Source organism: Mesoplodon densirostris, chromosome 11 (assembly GCF_025265405.1).
Source record: "Mesoplodon densirostris isolate mMesDen1 chromosome 11, mMesDen1 primary haplotype, whole genome shotgun sequence".
Classification (NCBI taxonomy): Eukaryota; Metazoa; Chordata; class Mammalia; order Artiodactyla; family Ziphiidae; genus Mesoplodon; species Mesoplodon densirostris.
In genome coordinates, this window is record NC_082671.1 from 48,243,405 (window position 1) to 48,265,525 (window position 22,121).

General features: G+C 40.6%; 1 protein-coding gene across 1 annotated transcript in view; it reads right to left on the reverse strand.

The window, feature by feature from the left end:
• The window catches only part of SCN8A (sodium voltage-gated channel alpha subunit 8), a 183,234-nt gene extending 161,453 nt beyond the window's left edge, over positions 1-21,781 (reverse strand). The window contains exon 1 of the mRNA XM_060113425.1: positions 21,725-21,781. The gene's annotated coding sequence lies outside the window, so the exon portion shown is untranslated. The remainder of the gene's footprint in view (positions 1-21,724) is intronic.
• Between the last annotated feature and the right edge of the window lie 340 nt (positions 21,782-22,121).

Here is a 22,121-nt window from a genome sequence, read left to right on the forward strand (position 1 = left end):
GGCCATGGCTCACGGGCCCAGCTGCTCCGCGGCATGTGGGATCTTCCTGGACCGGGGCACAAACCCGTGTCCCTTGCATCGGCAGGCAGACTCTCAACCACTGCGCCACCAGGGAAGCCCATACTGAAGGTTTTGACAACTGATCTATGAGGTATACCTGCCCAGGTCTGAGTCTAGCCACTGGCTGGTATGTACATGGAACAGACACAAATAGCACAGCAAACAGAACTTTGAAAACTGAACAGATACTGAACCCCAGCCCAAAGAAGGCAGGTAGGTAGGTACTTGTAGCCTGAACCTAACTGGATTGACTGCCTGCTCACATAAACAAACAAACAAAGACATTCTCTACAGGATTTAAACAAGACCCAAAGTCTCATAATATAATATTCAAAATGTCCAGGATACAAATCCAAACTGATATACAGTTGACCCTTAAACGACATGGGTTTGAACTGCGTGGATCCACTTACATGCAGCTTTCTTTCAATAAATGTATACTACAATACTACACAATCTCCAGCTGGTTGAATCCGCAGATATGGAACTTCAGATATTGAGGGCCATTGATAAAGTTATATGTGGATTTTCGACTGCATGGGTGTTGGTGTCCATAATCCCCACACTGTTTAAGGGTCAATCTGTACAAAGAGACTTGAAAATCTCAATATCTCACAAGGGAAAAGACAATCAACAGACACCAACCGCAAGATACTGGAATTAACAGACTTTAAAGCAGCTATTATAATCATGCTGCAAGAAATAAAGGCAAATGCTCTTGAAGTAAATGCAAAAATAGACAGTCGTGACAAAGAAATAGATGAAGAAAAAGAAGTCAAAGGAGGAGAAGGAGAAGACGAAGAACCAAATGAAAAAAATCTAAACTAGAAAATACAATAACAGAAATTTAAAACTTCACTAGATGGGCTCTATAGTATAACTGAGATGACAGAAGAGTCACTAAACTTGAAGATGGATCAACAAAAATTACCCAAGCTGAACAACCGAGAAAAAAGATTGGAAGACAAAAATGAACAGAGTCTCAAGGACCCACTGAACAATACCAAAAGGCCTGACATTTGTATCATCAAAGGCCCATAAGTAAAGGAGAAAGAGTGTGGTGCAGAAAAAAATATTTGAGGGAATTCCCTGGCGGTCCAGTGGTTAGGACTCAGCACTTTCACTGCCGTGGGCCAGGGCTTAATCCCTGGTAGGGGAACTAAGATCCCGCAAGCCACACAGCACAGTCCAAAAAAAAAAACTTTTTTTTTTAAGAAATAATAGCCAAGGGGCCTCCCTGGTGGTGCAGTGGTTGAGAGTCCGCCTGCCGATGCAGGGGATACGGGTTCGTGCCCCGGTCTGGGAGGATCCCATATGCCGCGGAGCAGCTGGGCCCGTGAGCCATGGCCGCTGGGCCTGCGCATCCGGAGCCTGTGCTCTGCAACGGGAGAGGCCACAACAGTGAGAGGCCTGCATACCGCAAAAAGAAAAAAAAAAAAAAAAAAAAAGAAATAATAACCAAATACTTCCCAAATTTAGTAAAAGACATAAACTTGTAGTTTCAAGAAACTCAGTGAACAGCAAACAGGATGAAGAAATTCCTGCCCAGTGAAAACTGAAACAAAGAAAAAAATCTTGAAAGCAGTCAGAGAAAAATAATGCATTACACATAGGAGAAAAAATAATTCAGTTGACTGTGGATGTTTTATCAGAAACCACAGAGAACAGAAGGCAACGGAACAAGAATTCTAAGCTCTGGAAAACAACTATCAACCCAGAATTCTATATCCAGTGAAAATATCTTTAAAAAACGATAATGAAATAAATTCTCAGATGAAGAAAACCAAGAGAAGTCATCACTAGCAGACTTGCCAAAGATGCTAAAGAAAATTCTTCAGATGGAAGGAAATGTTACAATAGGGAAACTCAGAAGTTCAGGAAAGAAGGAAGAATAATAGAAATGGTAAAAATCTGGGTAAATGTAATAGCCTATTTTACATCTAAGTTCTTTAAAATATGAAAGATGATTGAAAGCAAAAATTATAATAATGTCTGATGGGGTTTTCAATGAATGTAGATGTAATGCATATGACAATTACAAGATAAAAGGAAGAGGGCAAACCAATCTATGTGGTACTAAAGTTTCTATATTCCACTTGAAGTGATAAATATTAATTTTAAGTAGACTGAATACTTGAGTATGTGTACTATAATCCCTAGTCAACACTAAAATAACTATACAAATGCAGATAGTAAAAAATTCAATAGAGAAATTTAAATAGAATACTAAAATAATTCAAATAATCCAAAAGGAGGAAAGAAAGGGAAACAAAGAAACACAAAACAGAAGGAACAAATAGAAAACATAATAAAATGGCAGACCTAAATCTAAAATATCAGTAATTATGTTAAATGTAAATGGTCTAAACACATCAATTAGAAGAAAGATTATGAGGATGGATTTAAAAAAAAAGACACACTGTATGTCATCTACCAGAAACCCACTAAATACAATGACATATATAGGTTAAAAATGAAAGGATGCTAAATGTAATATGGCAGCCTGGATTGGATTATAGAACAGAAAAAAAAACATTAGTAGAAAAACTGGTGAAATCCATATAAAATTCTGTAGCTTACTTAACAGTGTACCAATGTTAATTTCTTAGTTTTGATGAATGTACTATGGTTATGTAATATGTTAACATTAGGGGAAGCTAGGTAAAGTGCATATGGGAACTCTGTACTATTTTTGCAACTCACTTATAAATCTGAAATTATTTCAAAAAAAAATTTTAAGTAAAAGAAGGGGTAAGTATATACCATGAAAACATGAATTATCAGATCTATATTAACTATATATTAACAGGCTATATTAATATCAGATAACGTAGACTTTAAAACAAGGAAAATTACCAGGGATAAAAAGTTATTTATCATTTTTAAATTAAAAATATTATTTATTTAAAAATAAATTTTTAATTTATTTATCATTAAATAATGATAAAAGGGTCAATTCACTAAAATTTATAACAATCCTAAATGTGTGTGGACCTAAGAAAAGAACCTCAAAAAATATGTAGCAAAAATTGATAGAACTAGGGCCTCCCTGGTGGCGCAGTGGTTGAGAGTCCGCCTGCCGATGCAGGGGATATGGGTTCGTGCCCCGGTCTGGGAGGATCCCATATGCCGTGGAGCGGCTGGGCCCGTGAGCCATGGCCGCTGGGCCTGCGTGTCCGGAGCCTGTGCTCCGCAACGGGAGAGGCCACAACAGTGAGAGGCCCGCATACCGCAAAAAAAAAAAAAAAAAAAAATTGATAGAACTAAGGGAAGAAATGGACAAATCTACAATTACAGTTAGAGATTTCAATCTTCCTTCCTTACTAATCAATAAAACAAGTAAACAGAAAATAATCAAGGATATCAAAACATGTTGTACATGTTAAATATATATAATTCCTATGTGTCAATAATATCTCAATATATATATATATATTTTTTTTTTTTTTTTTTTTTTTTTTTTTTTTTGCTGTACGCGGGCCTCTCACTGCTGTGGCGTCTCCCGTTGCGGAGCACAGGCTCCGGACACACAGGCTCCGCGGCCATGGCTCGCGGGCCCAGCCGCTCCGCGGCATGTGGGATCTTCCGGGATCGGGGCACGAACCCGTGTCCCCTGCATCGGCAGGCGGACTCTCAACCACTGCGCCACCAGGGAAGCCCTCTCAATATATTTTAAAAAATAAAGAGATAGGATATAATATTGCAATTAAATAATAAATCACATTTCAATTTTTTTAAAAGAAGAAGGAAAAAAATCAAGGATACAGGGGACTGAGGGGAGGAAAGAAAGAAGTAAGGGAAATTAAGTGGTACAAACTTCCAGTTGCAAAATAAATGAGTCACGGGTATGAAATGTACAGTGTGGGGAATACAGTCAATAACTATGTAGTATCTTTGTATGGTAACTTATCATGATGATCATTTTGAAATGTACAGAAATATCACAACACTATGTTGTGTAAAAGGAACTAACATAGTGTTGTAGGTCAAGTATACTTCAAAAACAAAACCAAACAAACACAGAAAAAGAGATCAGATTTGTGGTTACCAGAGGCAGGGGGTGGGAGGAGGGGGAATTGGATGAAAGCAGTCAAAAGGTAGAAACTTCCAGTTATAAGATACATAAGTACTTGGGATGTAATGTACAACATGATAAACATAATTAACCCTGCTGTATATTACATATGAAAGTTGTTAAGAAAGTAAATCCTAAGAGTTCTCACCATAAGAAAAAAAGTTTTCTATTTCTTTAATTTTATGTCTATATGAGATGATGGATGTCCATTAAACTTACTGTGATAATCATTTCATGATGTATGTAAGTCAAATTATTATGCTGTACACCTTAAACTTATGCAGTGCTTCAGGTCAGTTATATCTCAATAAAACTGGGAGGAAAATAATCAAGGATACAGAGGAACTGAACAACCAATTGCATATAATTAACATTTATAGAGCATTCCACCTAACAACAGTAGGATATACATTCTATTCAAGTGCACAGAGGATATTCACCAGGATAGACCACATCTTGGGTCATAAAACAAACCTTAACAAATTTAAACATATTGAAACCATACAGAGTATGTTCTCTGACCATAATGGAATTAAAGGAGAAATCAATAAAATAAAGACTCTGGAAAATCTCCCAATACTCCAAACACTTGAAACAACACACTTCTAAATAATCCATTGGTCAAAGAAGAATTTTCAAGGGAAATAAAAGTCTGACATCAAAATTTGTAAAATGCAAACACAGCAGTGCTTACAGGGGAATTTATAGTATTAAAAATCAAAGCTTATATTAGGAAGGAAGAACGGTCTCAAATCAATGATCTAAAGAAGATAGTTTTCCACCTTAAAAAAATAGAAAAGAAGGGCTTCCCTGGTGGCGCAGTGCTTGAGGGTCCGCCTGCCGATGCAGGGGACACGGGTTCATGCCCTGGTCTGGGAGGATCCCACATGCCGCAGAGCGGCTGGGTCCATGAGCCATGGCCACGGGGCCTGCGCGTCCAGAGCCTGTGCTCTGCAACGGGAGAGGCCACAGGAGTGAGAGGCCCGCGTACCGCAAAAAAAAAAAAGAAAGAAAAAGAAGAGTAAATTAACTCAAAGCAAGCAGAAGGAAGAAAATAAATAAAAGAGCAGAAATCAATTATGTTGAAAACAGGAAAAAAAAGAGAAAAATCAATAAAATCAAAAACAGATTCCTTGAAAAGATGAATAAAATTGCTAAGCCTCTAGCCAAAGGAAAAAAGAAGAACGAATACATAAATTATCAATATTAGGAATGAAAGAAAGGATATCACTATAGACCCACAGACATTAAAAGGATAATAAGGGAATACTATGAACAAATCTATGTAGGTAAAGTTGACAACTTAGATGAATGGGCCAATTCCTTCAAAGCCACGAAGTACCAAAACTCACCCAAAAAGAAACAGACAACCTGAATTGGCCTGTATCTATTAAAGAAATTTAATTCGTAGTTAAAAACTCTCACACAAAGAAAACTCTAGGCACAGTTCACTGGAGAATTCTACCAAATATTTTTAAAAAGGAATTCTACAATTTCTCTTCCCCCAAATACTAAAGGGAACACTTTTTAATTTATTTTATAAGACTAGCATTATCCTGATACCAAAACTAGATAAAGGCAAGAAAAAAACAAAACTACAGACTAACAACTTCATGAACACAGATGCAAAACTCCTCAACAAATATTAGCAAATCAAATCCAACAATACAGAAGAATAACACATCACAACCAAGTGGTGTTTATCCCAAGAATGCAAGGGTAGGTCAATATTTGAAAATCAATCAGTGTAATTCATTATATTAACAGATAAAATAATTTAAAAATCACATAATCATATCAACTGATACAGAAAAAGCATTTGACAAAATTCAACATCCATTCCTGAAAAAACTCTCAACAAACTGGGAACAGAAGGGAATTTACTCAACCTGAGAAAGAGTATCTACAAAAACTAACAGCTACCATCATACTTAATGATGAGACTAAATGCTTTTTCCCTAAGATCAGGAAGAAGTCACAAATATCCACTCTCACCACTTTCATGCAATATCTTACTAGAAGTCTGTAATAAGGGTGGAGGAGAGAGGGAAATAAAAAGCATATAGATTAGAAAGGAAGATATAAAACTGTTCCTTTTTACAGAAGACTTAATTGTCTATATAGAAAATCCAAAATAATTTATAATAAAGCTCCTAGAATTAATGAGTTTAACAAGGTTGTAAGAGACAAGTTCAACCACAAAAATCCATCATATTTCTATATACAAGGAATGAATCAGAAACTGAAATCTAATTTTAAGAATTTACAGTAGCTTAAAAAATACTTAGGTATAAATCTAACAAAATATATGCAAATCTATATGCTGAAAACTATAAAATGTTGATGAGAGAAGTTATTTACGACCTAAATAAGTGAAGACATTTATCATATTCATTGATTGGAAGACATGATACAGTTATCAATTCTCAAATTGATCTACTGATTTAATGCAGTTCCAAGCAAAATGCCAGCAGGAGTTTTTGCAGACACAGACAAGCTGACTATGAAATTTAATGGAAAGACGAAATAACTATAATAGCCAAAACGATTTTGAAAAAAGAAAAATAAATTTGGAAGACTCACACTATATAATTTTAAATCTCACTGTAAAGCTACAGTAATCAGAACAGTATGGTATTGGTGACAGGACAGATACATATGTCAATGGAAGAGAATAGAGAACCTAGAAGAAGGCCCAAAAAAAATATAGCCAATTGAGGGGTTTTGTTTTTGTTTTTGTTTTTTTTGTGGTACGCAGGCCTCTCACCACTGCAGCCTCTCCCGCTGCGGAGCACAGGCTCTGGACGTGCAGGCTCAGCAGCCATGGCTCACGGGCCCAGCCGCTCCGCGGCATGTGGGATCTTCCCGGACCGGGCACGATCCCATGTCCCCTGAATCAGCAGGCGGACTCTCAACCACTGCCACCAGGGAAGCCCAAGAATAGCAATGTGCTGGAACAATTACACATCTATCTGCAAAATAAATACATAAAAATGAACCTTGACCTAAATTTCATACATTATACAAAAATTAACTCATATGGATCACAGATCTAAATGTAAAATGCAAACTATAAAACTTTTAGAGGAAAACAGAGAACGTATTTGTGACCTTGGATTAGACAAAGAATTCTTATTTATAACATCAAAAACATGACCCAGGGCTTCCCTGGTGGCGCAGTGGTTGAGAGTCCGCCTGCTGATGCAAGGGACGCGGGTTCGTACCCCGGTCCAGGAGGATCCCACATGCCACAGAGCAGCTGGGCCTGTGAGCCATGGCTGCTGGGCCTGCGCGTCCGGAGCCCGTGCTCCACAGCGGGAGAGGCCACAAGAGCGAGAAGCCCACGTACCGAAAAAAAAAAAAAAATGACCCATAAAAGAAAGAAATTGATAAATTAGACTTAATCAAAATTTTAAATGTTAGCTCTACAAAAGACATGGTAAAGAGAAGAAAAAGAAAAGTTACACACTAGGGGAAAACATGTCCAAGTAATTTACCTGATGATTTATATCCAGGATATACGTTTTTTTTAAAAAAACTCTCAAAACTCACAGTAAGGAAACAAATAATCCAATTTAAAAAATGGGCAAAAGATTAGAACAGACACTTGGCCAAAGATATATGGATGGCAATAGCATGTGAAAAAATGCTCAAGATCATTACTATTAGGGAAACGCAAATTAAAACCACAATGAGGGGCTTCCCTGGTGGCGCAGTGGTTGGGAGTCCGCCTGACGATGCAGGGGACACGGGTTCGTGCCCCGGTCCGGGAAGATCCCACATGCTGCGGAGTGGCTGGGCCCATGAGCCATGGCCACTGGGCTTGCGCGTCCGGAGCCTGTGCTCCGCAACGGGGGAGGCCGCGGCAGTGAGAGGCCCGCGAACCGCAAAAAAAAAAAAAAAAAAAAAAAAAAAAACTCACAATGAGATACCACTACATACCTATTAAAATAGCTAAAATAAAAAATCTGAATGCTCAATGTCACTAATCATCAAGGGAATGCGAAATCAAAACTACAGTGAGAAATCACAGCTGTCAGACAGCTATTAGCAAAAAAATCCCAAAAGATAACAAGTGTTACCAAGGATGGGGAAAAACTGCACACTGCACACTGCACTGCACTGCTCCCTGCACACTGTTGGTGGGAATGCAAAACATTGCAACTGCTACGGAAGACAGTATGGAGATTCCTCAAAAAATTAAAAACAGAACTACCATATTATCCAGCAATCCCACTTCTGGGTATTTATCCAAAAGAATTAAAATCAGGATCTTGAAGAAATATTAGCTCTGTCATGTTCATTGCAGCACCATTCAACTGTAGCCAAGATAGGGAGACAACCTAAATGTCCATCAACAGATAACACCTAAAGAAAATGTGGCATATACATATAATGGAATACTATTCAGCCTTTTTTAAAAAGAAGGAAATTCTGACATATGCTATAACACGGATGAAACTTGAGGACATTATGCCAAGTGTAACAAGCCAGTCGCAGAAAGAGAAATGCTGCATAATTACACTTATATGAAGTATATAAAATCATCAAATTCATAGAATCCAAGTAGAATGATGTTTGCCAGGGGCTGAGGGAAGAGGGAAATAGGGAGTTACCACTGGGCAGAAAGTTTCAGTTAAGCAAGATGAATAAGCTCTAGAGATTCACTGTAAAACACTGTACCTATAGTCAACAATAACGTATTGTACACTTAAAAATTTGTTGAGGATAGATCTCATGTTAAGTGTTCTTACCACAATAAAACTAAAAAACAAACAAAAATCTGACAATACCAAGTGCAAATGAGGATATTAACAACTGAAGTCTCATACACTGCTGGTGGAAATGCAAAATGGTATAACCATTCTGAAAAATAGTTTAGTAGTTTCCTATAAAGGTAAACATATACTTACTTTATTAGTCAGCAATCTCACCCTTAGGGATATCTTTGAATACTGTAAATTTAGATTCACACCAAAACCTACACATTTACAGCAGCAGTATTCATAATCACTTGAAATTGGACACACCTCAAATATCCTTCAACAAATGAATGGATAAACAAACTGTTACATAACCACACAATGGAATACCACTCAGCAGTAAAAAAGAAAGAACAAACTATTGATAAAGACTACAACATAGATAAATCTCCAAGGTATCATGCTGAGTGAAAGAAGCCAGTCTCAAAAGGTTATACTCTGTAGTATGATTCCATTTACATGATATCCTAAAAAAAGCAAAACCACAAGAATGGAGAGCCAATTGGGGGTTGCCAGAGATCACAGGTTACAGAGAGCCTGACTACAAAGGGCAGGAGAGGGGGGCTTTTTGAGGTGATGGAACTATTGTGTATCCTGATTGTAGTGCTGGTTACATGAATCTATACATGTGTTAAAACTCATAGAACTATATTCCAAATTTTTTTCAACTGTACTGCTTGTAAATTTTTAAAATAATAATTAAAATAACCAAAGCTGCTAAAAATGTTAGAAAGGAAAAAATATATTTGTCATACATAAGTTAGAACTTCAAAAGGTTTTCAAATTAGTAATATTGAACTTATTCTTCTGAAGGAAATAGTACTCTACTTGGTTATAGTACCCTAATAGGAATAAATTTCCAAATAGGAAAAAGGACATTGTTTGTCCCAGGGGCACTGTGTCTTGGCCCAAGGCCACAACTAGACTTTAAGGGTTATGATGCCTCAATTTCCACCAGAAGAATATCTGATACTCTCTTGCCCAAAATATAGACTAGCACCCACACTTCGAACTCTACAGATCCACTAGATTTTTATAATACCCTCAAAAGTCAGCATTCAGTTCTCACAAATAAGAGTTCTTACTAGGTTCTGTGATTAAACCATGGAATGAAAAAACCACTGGCAAAGCCCTGACAACTCAACATCTATAAACAGAAGCAGTGCCTATAAGAAGCTGATGGCTCTGGAATCCTGGCTAGAAAAGTTGAACTGTTTTCTGGAGGATTTTTTTTTCCTTGAGATTTTGCAATAGATTGCACTGAGTGATAAATGCATTGCTCTTAAAAAAAAAAAAAACCTTTCTCTGAGCACTAGCCTGGGCAAAGGCAGGGCTGCAGAGCAGAGCCCAAGCAGGGCATAGAAGTCACACACACACACACACACACACACACACACACACACACACACACACACACACACACACACACACACACACACACACACACACACACACACACACACACACACACGTGTACTCTGCCTCACCCCTGGGAACCTGGGCAGCACGCTGAGGAGAGGGAAGTGAAAGATGCGCACCTCCTACAACCTGAAAGGGACAATACAGGCCAGAGACTTACTAATGGTCAGGAAGGAGTGTGTGGCTAGGAACAAAGCACATCAGCCCCCAAGGGTCAAGCTGCACATAAGCTTATTAAAATTAAAGATGGAAGACACTAGGATCTAATTAATAACAAGTCTTTGATATCCACTCATCACACAAAATGGACTTATTTTCTTTGAACTATATAGCTTTTGAGCAATTTCTAATGCAAAGAATCTACATTAAGATCCCCAAATAAAAGAAATTTCTACCCCTTTGGCCCTTATGGCTGAAGTTTTCTTGTATGAGTCAGAAAACAGCCTTATGAGGTAAGTGAAATACTCATAGGATCATTCTACTTTGTTTCCCCACTATATTTAATCACTCAATCACTCAATCTGAGCCTTTCTTTGGTTTTATACCACCCCTCTTTTCTAGAGACAAGGAAGAAGAAATATTACAAATAGAAGGAAAGTGAAAAAATAAAAACCTATAAACCTACTGAAATATTACTTGCACTAGAACATCTAGATTAATAAAACAGATTGCCATCTTTCAGTTTAGTGGTCTTTATGGACTTTCCTCACCCCAAACTATTTTAAGAATGGCTTCCCAAGAGTCTGTTGTTTACCTATTCTTCATCACTGTTACTTTGAGCATTCATACTAGGAAGCAGGTACAAACTTACAGTGTGGCACAGAGAACCTCGTGATGGAATTACTATAAGGACGCTTTATATCCCTAAACAGAGTCTAAATTTACTAACATCTTGTACATGAATTCTGCCTGCTCTACTGGTTCCACATAAACCATGGAGACTTCTGCGAACAATCTGAGTGCAAACTATGGCAAATATTAATGGAATTTGCAAAAACTCAGTAACTTTGGTGGTGAGAAGGAAAATTAAATGGAAAGATTTACTGAATTAAATTGCTTTTCTCCAGGCGCATTCTATTATTTTGCATGTATATGTTCTGATGTTCCAATCACCCTTTATTTCTTCTTTCTTTTTTTTTTAAATTTATTTATTTATTTTTGGCTGCATTGGGTCTTCGTTGCTGCGCGCGGGCTTTCTCTAGTTGCAGCGAGCAGGGGCTACTCTTCCTTGCAGTGCGCAGGCTTCTCATTGCAGTGGCTTCTCTTGTTGCACAGCACGGGCTCTAGGTGCGCGGGCTTCAGTAATTGTAGCACACGGGCTTGGTAGTTGGGGCTCACGGGCTCTAGAGCACAGGCTCAGTAGTTGTGGTGCACAGGCTTAGTTGCTCTGCGGCATGTGGAATATTCCCGGACCAGGGCTCGAACCCGTGTCCCCTGCATTGGCAGGTGGATTCTTAACCACTGCGCCACCAGGGAAGCCCACCCTTTAGTTTTTCTTATTCAAAGATCTTTACTGACTGCAGAAGGCTAGACTAGAACCCAAGCTCTCTGAGCTCACCCTTTGCTCTAAATTATCACAGTATACTGAAATTACACATTAGGGCCCACTCTCTACTCTCTTGTACCCCAGCTACGCCAAGGAAGTTTATGCAAGTCTGACATTTTGTATTGACAGCCCAAGGTCAATACCTGAAATAACAAGCAACATCACTGGCTGATAAGGCCTAACACTTCCCTCTGCTTTCACCTATTAGAATTCTCTCAGTTGCTACCTTTAATTCAACCTGCAATTTCAAATACTTACTATGGCTTCCATGAAACACGCAGAATATAAGCAAATGATCAAAGAAAGAAAGTCACTGAGTTTCAGTAAGGACAAAACAGTCATCCACCTATGAAAAGGTGCATAATTCTTGTTTCTTTATACACTAAACCGAAGGTTAGTTGAGAGTATCAAGGAAAAAGACAGCGAGCTAAGTGTCTATAAATGGACAGAATGAAAGACCACAAAATAAGAGAAGGACAGAGACCCACAAAGATTAAGTAATATTTATCAGTGAGAGAACGCACAGAATAAAGAAGTTGGAAGATTTAGGTTTTCCTTAAAGAAAGCATGAGAAGCTGATGGGGGAGAACCCTCTGCAGAGAGAGGATTAAAAATTAGAAATTAAGGTAGCTTGCTAACCAAGATGCTCTGGACTACACTGCCAATGTATATTACAGAACTTACTTCCTCAGATTTTCTAAACAGAAGATTCTCTGTCGCTGAACTTTAAAACAGCAAAATAATCTTTAACTCCTCCTCCTCCCTTTTCCCCAAGTAAAGTTATTCACCAGTTCCTATTGGGCCTTCCTCGAAACAATTTCTTACATTATAAAAATGAGACTTAAACGCACACATCCATGTGACACACATATACAAAACTGTATTTATATTCTTTCCTTTCCATCTTCATCACTACTATCCGAGTCTAAGCCTTTGTCACCACACACTAGGCCAAATCAGTCAATTAACTGGATGTCCATTCCTTGTTCTGTTCCATCCTGTTACATACACACTGCTGCCCAATTCTCCTAAAATATTAAAGCACGGCTTTGATGATGTGTCATTTTGCACCCCCTGAAAAATCTTCTATGTTCTCCATTGTCTCCAAGGATAAATGCAACTTCAAAAAAATTCTTAGTGTTTGGCTAACTCTACTGTATCTTTGCAGGCTTATCTGCCACTGGGGAATTCTATCCCAGCCCAACTGATTTGTTCTTAGCAAAATTTCTATTCTAATTTGAATATAATTCTAATTATACTCTTTATTCAAATCCCCAAATTTATGACGCAGAATGGAAGAGATACCTTCAACAGTGCCTTTTGAGAAAATGTTTTCATATTAAATGACTTAAAATCCTTAAAAAAATAAAAAGAGGAAATAAAAAAAAAAACACTTAAGAATGTCACTAAAATTTTTGCTAACAGGGAATTAACTGATCTAAGATGACCTAGAATGAGAGTTAAATCCCCAAACTATTTTAACAGTCTTCCTCAAAAGACAATGGACATAATTGTGGGGGAGGGCAGGGGAGAGAAAATGTGTGCAGGCATATATATGTAGAAAGGATACTAGAGAAACTGGTAACAGTAGTTGCCTTTATGGAGGGCACACTGAATGAAGGTGACAGTATAAAAGACTTAACTTTGAACTCTCTGATTTTTTAACCCTTTGCCTCTGTTAACTATTCAAAAAAAATGTAAAAGATATATTTTATGTACCTTCCACAGTGCCTTTTGAGAAAATGTTTTTTATATTAAATGACTTAAAATCCTTTTTTTAAAAAAAGAGGAAATTTTGAAAAAACATTTAAGAATGGTACTAAATTTTTTGCTACAAAGCAAGAAAATTTCTCCAGCTTTTCCAAAGCAGACATCAGATAAAGTAAGCAATTTGCAGCAAAGTTCTAGCAGAGAAAGGGATAAAATAACATTTAAAACACAAAACATCTTCCTAAAGTTCTGTGCCCTATCCGGAAAATCAGGACAACTCTAGTTCAGGAAGAAGAACAAAGACATGTATCCAAAGGAGTCTGAAGAGGAGAGAGAACTCTTTCTCTTAAAACATGAGCAGCAGGGGCCTCCCTGGTGGCGCAGTGGTTGAGAGTCCGCCTGCCGATGCAGGGGACACGGGTTCGTGCCCCGGTCTGGGAGGATCCCATATGCCGTGGAGCGGCTGGGCCCGTGAGCCATGGCCGCTGGGCCTGCGCATCCGGAGCCTGTGCTCCGCAACGGGAGAGGCCACAACAGTGAGAGGCCCACATACCGCAAAAAGAAAAAAAAAAAAAACATGAGCAGTTCCTCCAAGTTCACATCCAAATTCCCTTGTCCATTTTCACTGCAGTCATTCTTTCACCTTTCCTCACTCTCCACTCTGATGATTCCTCACACTCTCAATGCTTTCTTCCCTATCACAATATAAATCTGTTTAAAATGCTTTATTTTGTTCAAGGTATCTTTCCTAGAAATAAGACATTCCGCCTTTTTAGTCTTCACGAAAATCTTAGGAAGTCCCATTAAGAATTCTGTAGCAAATGAGATTTCTGGCTATTCTGACCTCCGAGAAAGCTCTACCAGTCTCATTTGCAACCTGCTCAATTTTTCTCTGCAATTTAATAATAACGCATCAATCTGTTTTCATTTAAAAGCATTTTATTCAGCTTCTTGCTAAGACAAAAAGTCACTAGTGAATGTGAAGAAAAGCCTGCTGCATTATCCTTAATTGAAGAAGAATTCCTTGTGAAACAAGAAACTAACCATGTAATAAATTAAGCCCTATTTATTTACAGGGCTGTCACTCAGTAAAATGAGGGAAAAATGCTATTTCACACTGGCTTCCAGGGAAGCTTTTGGAGGCTCAGCTTTCAACTGTCTGTACTTTAAAATAAGGAGAGAATAAGAATAGATTAAAAATGAGTTGCCTTCTCATTGATCTCTTCCTTTCTCAATCATTATCTAAAAATTTAAAGTAACATTATAATTTTGACTTTTTCTCCCTTCCCAAGTTCACTCTGATGGAAATGCTAACGATCAGTTAAATGCTCAAGATGCAGAAAACTAGAGGAAAATAAATGACGTGTATAATTCATAGCCTAGATAATCCATCCTTGGATAAATAAGCATTCGCTATATTTCTCTCATGTTCTTATTCCCTAGGAACTCAAAAGATTTTACATCATAAAAATCGCACTAATCAACTGAACATGAAAGGAGCCTGTTAATGTGTCTTTTGAGGGATTTCAGTGCTTTCCATTTCCAGATCCTGGGACAAGCCCAGTGAACACAGGAGGACCCTCGCTACCACCAATAGTGAATATAAAAGCGTTCCAAACCTCTCCAGACATTTTAGTTATCCTAACCCAATCGACTCCTTCCAGGATCAAGAGAGCTTCAGTCCCAAACTAAGAGCACATCTTAGACCCTCAGGGTCCTAGCTTTTCTTCTGTTCCACTCTCCTCAGTATGACACATCTCCATATACCTAAGGGAAATTGTAACTATTATCTACTTTCACCTTTGCTCTTTTAGATCTAGAGTCTCCCAGAACTTTTTCTGCTTCAACTAGCATAACCCTCCCGCCACCCAGCACCAATTCTTCTCTGAGTCCTACACCAATTTCAGCCTTGCATAAGCAAAAAAGTCCAGGTGATAGTGGCCATAATTCCCCTATGGTCCTGGTTATAACTTATACTGGCAACGTGGGAGCATTTATGAGTAGCCAAATGTGTATTTATGTGCAAGAGAAATGACGAATGCCAAGTAGACACCAAGACATGATGACCTTTAAAAAAGTAGCCAGGATAGCTGCAGAAACAAAACGACCACGTTACTTCAATGCCTCCTATTTATTGATTGATACACCTTCTGTTCATTTTCCCTCTCCTTCCTGCTTCCAAAATGCTCTCCTTCAAAGGTACTCTTGCCCTCCCTCTGCCTATCCCAGAATCTTTCATTATGCCCACCCAGGAAGGTATGTTTAGATACCTAGGATAATGATAATTTCTTAAAGCCAAAAATCGTTCACAATACTTGGTTACATGAACATCAGAATATAACACCATTTAATGGAAGAAAAATCTTTAAGCATGAGTCAACCAACCTGGGTCCCTGTCTCCACTCCATCACTTAATGGTCCCACAGCCCTAGACAACTCATTCAAGCTCTGGGATCCTCAGTTTCCTCAGCTATAAAATGCATAGAATAATATTTATCTTACCTAACTCAATCAACTGACAGAAGGATTTTTTAAGTTTTTATAAACAGATAAACATAGAGTAATAATTACCAAAAGAAGATGGTCAGCCATGAGACCTAAATGTATGAGACTCATTCAAATAAAGCAATTAAATGACTATATAATGGGAAAACCTAGAAGGGTGCTGAAGACAAAAGCAACTCCAAACCCATATAATCGCTTACTACAATTAACACATTCAGCTCAAGTAAGGATAAAGGGACACCTCAGCCTTTGGGCCCATTCCACCTTCAGATCCCAAACCATAGCTACAAACAGCCCAGTTGCCTGCCAACCGGTGAACGCCAGAGCATTCCTATTTGGTAAAGAGTCCTATTCTAGAATAGTTTGGGAATGAATGCAGAAAGAGTTACTTTGGTAACTGCATTTGCACTGTGTTGATGGAGATCAGCACTGCAATTACACAGTAAAACTTTTCTCCTTTTATATTAGCAATGTCCACCCAAGTCAGCACACCTGCAGATTCTATTCTCTCTGCCAGACTGAAGATAAAGCAACCGTCTGCTTTTCAGACTACTGAAATTTAATACAGTACGTATATACTCTATCAAATACACATATAAAGACACACTAAGCTGCTAAATCCCTAGAGGAAAAGGAGCTACTATATACTGAGCTCTATGTGTCAGGAAACAGAGATTTCATTTAATCCCCACAAACACCTTGCAACGTAGGTATTGTTATTCCTATTTTTATAGATGAGAACATTGAAGCTCAGATAGAGTAAATAACTTACCCAAGGTGACAAAGCTAGTAAGTAGCAGAATCAAGACTTGAACTTAGTTTTGCCTACCTCCAAAGCCTACACTGTTTCTGACTTTTTCTTCCCAGCAGTGTAACTAAGGCAACCTTCTTGGGTCTTCATTTCACCTTAATTCCTGATACGTAGTTAAACGCAGGTCCTGGTTTTGTATCTATAACTTCACAAAGGGACAGAGAAAAATTTTCCAGAAGATTTCTTCTTTGTCTTTAATTTACATACATTTACTTCATATTCCTGCACACATTATTCTTTTTAGGTTAAATCACTGGGTAAGATCAATAGGCTTCAGTCAACATTTCAGCAATTAACATATGTGAAGGGTGAAGGTTCTATTTCCTTCTTTTAACACTTTAATAGCCATAGTTTTTGAGCATGGTATAATTTTCTAAGCTGATTCTTGCCATTTAAAGAGTGTTAGTGCTTAGTGCAATGCTTCACATACAGTAGGTGCAGAGGGAGAATATCTGTAATGTTTTCTTTATTCTTCTAGTTAACTTGCTATATTTAAATCAAAAGACTTTATTTTAAGGAGACTAATTCTAAAAATGAATTCTTTCACATTAAAGATAATTTCGTGGAAAATTTTTTTACATGATTCAGAAAATAAAAGTAAACTGAAATATAACGATCTAGCTGTTAAGCCTCTCAATGACTAAATAGTGGACGGTGAACTTAAGAGTTTAAAAGGCTTGGTTTTAAAATACTTATTTTTTGTTCTTCTGAATAACTTTTGCAAGTGCTTCTTGCCCTCTCTACAGAAAAAAAAAAGACTGAAATAACCATAAACACAGACAACTGTTTTGCTAAGGATGACTTTTTTCCTGCCTTTTATATATTAAAATATTTCTGCAATAAGTATACATTATTTTTATAATTATGGAAACTGATCTGACTCTGGATAAACTGTATTTTTTAACACTTTCTATACAGTGTGGGGGGTTTGTTTTTTTTTTTTAACATCTTTATTGGAGTATAATTACTCTACAATGGTGTGTTAGTTTCTGCTTTATAACAAAGTGAATCAGCTATACATATACATATATCCCCATATCTCCTCCCTCTTGCGTCTCCCTCCCACCCTCCCTACCCTACCCCTCTAGGTGGACACAAAGCACCTACCTGATCTCCCAGCGCTATGTGGCTGCTTCCCACTAGCTATCTGTTTTACATTTGGTAGTATATATAAGTCCATGCCACTCTCTCACTTCGTCCCAGCTTACCTCTCCCCCTCCCCGTGTCCTCAAGTCCATTCTCTACATCTGTGTTACAGCGTGGTTTTATTTTCCTTCTCAGATATAATCTATAGGAATTAAGTATTCATTAATTCATGCATGTGCCTCCAGAACAACTTGTTACATAATATCAGCACATTAAAGATAATTACTTTTCTTTCCATTCAAGAATGTTTTTCTTGCTTTAGGTGGATATGTCTCTATCTTTGTATTCTTTTCAAGCAGGTGCAGGTTTCTTGTGTAATCTCTACAGAACACTGAGTGTCAATCTTTTCTTGGTAAGAAGCACAAGAATGACATTTGCCCCTGACATAGCCCCAATTTATATGTCTTTTAACTTTATGTATGTTACCTTTTCAATGACATAAAAGTACATCAATCACAGTGGAACCCAAAAGGAACGAGCTGCTTTACATGAGATCTCCCATAAGGGGATCCCTGTGCTAGGTGGGAGATTCATACAAGCTGAATTTTATGGCTCCCTTCACTATTTTAGGATTTTAAAATACTTTTTTGACGAATTACTTTAGTGAAACAATGAATCACATACTGGCCTCTGCTGTGTTGAGTCCTTTTCCCAGCTCACTGTTCAAATCAACCCAAAGAAGATGCCCTTCTGATCCAGCTTAATTTAGCAAGCTATCTGATTACTTCTTGAGGAGACCAAATTCCCATAACGTTAATAGTTTCTTGCTACTTGAAATTATCAAAATGTGCTGAAATAATGCAGTCAGCAAAATGTCACTGTATGACTTACATATGGATCTGCTGCAGCCTGTAAAAACACTGTCTCCATGAGGGACAGCCAAAATGAAGAGTTATGTGGGAGTAATAAAATATGGTAACTAGGCCTGCAACTTCAAGTATAAACCCAGCTGCGCATGCACATGCGTGCACACACACACACATCTACAGGAAAGCCTGCTGATAATAAAAGCAAGAAAAACCCAAATCAGGTCCAGCATGAGTGCACTCCACGGCAGGACTGCCAGGGAGCTGTCCTTTCAGCACCACAGCAAGAAACCCTGGCGCAAACCTCAACACCGGCAACCAAAGCTGGGCAAGTTGGGCCCTGCGAAAAATTTGTTAAAGCCCGTACAAAGAAAGCAAAATCAACTGTATGATTGTTTGTTTTTAAGTACGCTATATTCCATTTCATAATCCTTTATTAATTTAAAATAAAATCCTTCAAATATTTTGATAAAAGTTGACAAAACCCCAAATGAAAACTGAAGCCTCTCCAACTGAACCCAAGAAACCAGTAACTGACCAGCACTGTCAAGAACTGTGTTGTAGGACCCACCACCAGCCCTACTAAGAAACACAACATATTTACACATACCCTGAATCAGATATCCATACAACACAGAACATGCTTGGAGCCCTCTCCAGGGAGAGTCTCAATTTCTAGGACAGGCAATGTTTGCTGAGTACCAAGCCATCACTACTACCCGCTTCCAAGCAATCAAATTCTCTTTCAGGGAGAACTGAAGCCTTGTGGATCATGAGCTCCAAAGAAAAAATGCTGCAGTATTTCAAGAACCAGGTTACAGTCAACGTGTTACAAAGCCTTCAGCATTTTAAGTCTGATTCCCCTGAGATTTCTACCAGGATGGTGGTACCAGGTGGCAATGTTATCCAGCCATTTGCATTACACATCAAAAAAAAAAACAATGTTTTTTTTGAGGGAAGAAAAAGAAGTCCCCTCACCACCATTATCTTCTAATACACGTGGAGAAAAGAGAAGTACAGAAAGATTGTGAAACAGTGAAAACCTACCTACCACACCCGAAATCTCCCTTGGAAAGCTAAAACATCCCACAGCCCTAGCACACCACTACCTTTCTCAAGGCTCTCCAGGTTCAAACTTGAGAAAACGGTTATAAAAAGCACTCTCACCCTTTGCCCCCAGAGCCCTCACCCACACTTCCTGCTTCCATCCCGGCTTCTCTGGTGCCCATTGTGCGTGCATTAAAAGCAATTTCCCCTGTTTGGTAGAGCTTGCTCCATGCTAATCATTCCTCCCTCCCCCTGAATTAGCCAGATGCAATGCAAAGTTTCTTCTACCCGTTCCCCTCCCCCAAAACAGATGCCATCCTTTTATTATGAATACCGACGCTGAACTTGGCATCTTGGAATCTCCGGATATAAAATGTATTCCCCCATGTTTCAAAAACTGCAGTGTAAGTGAGGAAGAGGGCACAGGGTGGGGTAGTTGGAAGGAAGGCATGGATTGTAGAATCATATTTATCAGGCTGTAAAATTATTCCCACTTCGTCCCACCTCGAAACTGGGGCCCTTGAAGGGGTCTGAAAGCCGTGGCTAAGCCCCCCCCCCCGGAAAGTTGGCTGCCAAGTCTCCACCGGTGGTTGCTGCTGGCAAGGAGGGGATGGAGCTGAGCTCTCAGGAAAAATGCAGAGGCTTTGCGGTCCCCCAAGTACCAAATGAGAACTAGAGAGGAGGGGTCCAAGCCTGTGGAGCTGGGCAGTCCTGTAAGCCCAAAGCTAGCAGAAGCCCTGGGTGCTGCTGCCGGTGGTAAGGTGGGGGAGGGAAGCAGAGAGGAGGAGAGGAGCAAGCTCTGCATCGGGTGGCGTAGGGGTGGGGGCGGGGGAAGGGGATGTTCTGAAAGTGATGTACTCCCTAATGCAGGAATCCTAGCCTGCCAAGGAAGGTCCCGGGGGCCCCCAACAACCCCAGAGTACCCTGTCGGGAGGGGGACGGATGCATCCGAGTAAAGGACAGGGGAGTCCTGGCTGCCCTAAACCCACGAGCCCCAGGCTTCTGCAGTTGGTAACAATCTGGAGCCGGATGGGGGAGAAGGATGCAGTAAGACATGGGGGAGGGGGTAGAGCTAAGGAGCTGCCTAGAAGATCCGGACGGCGCTGCCCTTCCAGTGCAACCGGGCGAGGGGCCCTGACTCTGCCCCGGCTCTGAGAGATGGGGAGGAGAGGGTGCTGCCCTACGGAAGGGGCGCCGAGGGCACGCCAGTGTCCCCCAGTGCAGCCAAGAGCGGAGGAGAGACAGGGTGTATGGGGGTGGGGGCCGGTGGTCCTCAGTTCTCCTCAGGGATCCCCAGTAAACACGGTAGAAGGAAGCAAGACTTCCAAACACCTGTCCAAAACAGGGAGGGCAGAAACCCCGCTCCACTGCCCCTGGAGCCCCGCCGCGCACTCTGCGGCAAAGCCCCTGACTGGAGGTGGGCGAGCCCCGCTCCAGGGTCCCGAGGCGAGAAGGGGAAGCCGGCGGGCGAGGAGCGGCGCCGGGGCCGGGGCTATGGGGCTACTTACGGCAGCGGCGGCAAGGGAGGCAGCTGCGGCTCTAACGCGGAGCCCGGGAGGTGCGGCCGGACTGCGGAGGTGCGGAGGATGCTGCGGGCGGGACTGCGGTCGGCGCCATCTTGGAGCGCTCCCCGAGCCCGCCCCCCGCGCCGCCGAAGTCCTTGCATAATTGATGACTCGCGCCCGCCGCGCGCCGCCGCGCGCGCCCCCGCCGCCGGGCCCCCCGCCCGCCCTCCCCGCACCGACCCCCGGAGCGCGCCCCCTGCCCCCGCCCGCGCACGCCGCCCCCGCCCGCCCGCCTGCCTGCCTGCCTGCCTGCGCCCGGCAGCCCACCTACCTCTGCAGGGCGCCTCCGCCCGCTCGCTGGCTGTCAGGCCGGCGTCCCCGCGCCGCCCGGACCGGATCCGGGGCGAGGGAGCAGGGCGCCGGCAGGGGGCGCCGCGCCGGAGCGCCTCGCGAGCGTCCCCGGGCCCGCCTCCCAGACGCCCCCGCCGAGCCGCGCGGGAGGGGCACCCGAGCCGAGCGCCGGGACGCGGCCGCTGAACGCTGGCGGGCTGTCAGCCAGCACGCGGGCGTTGAAACCCGAAAGGTGCTTTGTAGACTCGAGGGCCCCGTGACCCTTGGAAATGCCAAGTCTTACCTTTCTCCTGAACGACAGTCGCAGAAGGAAATGCCCAGTAACTGTGCAGTGCTCAGTTGTTAGAATTTCTGACATCTAAAAACACCAGGAACTC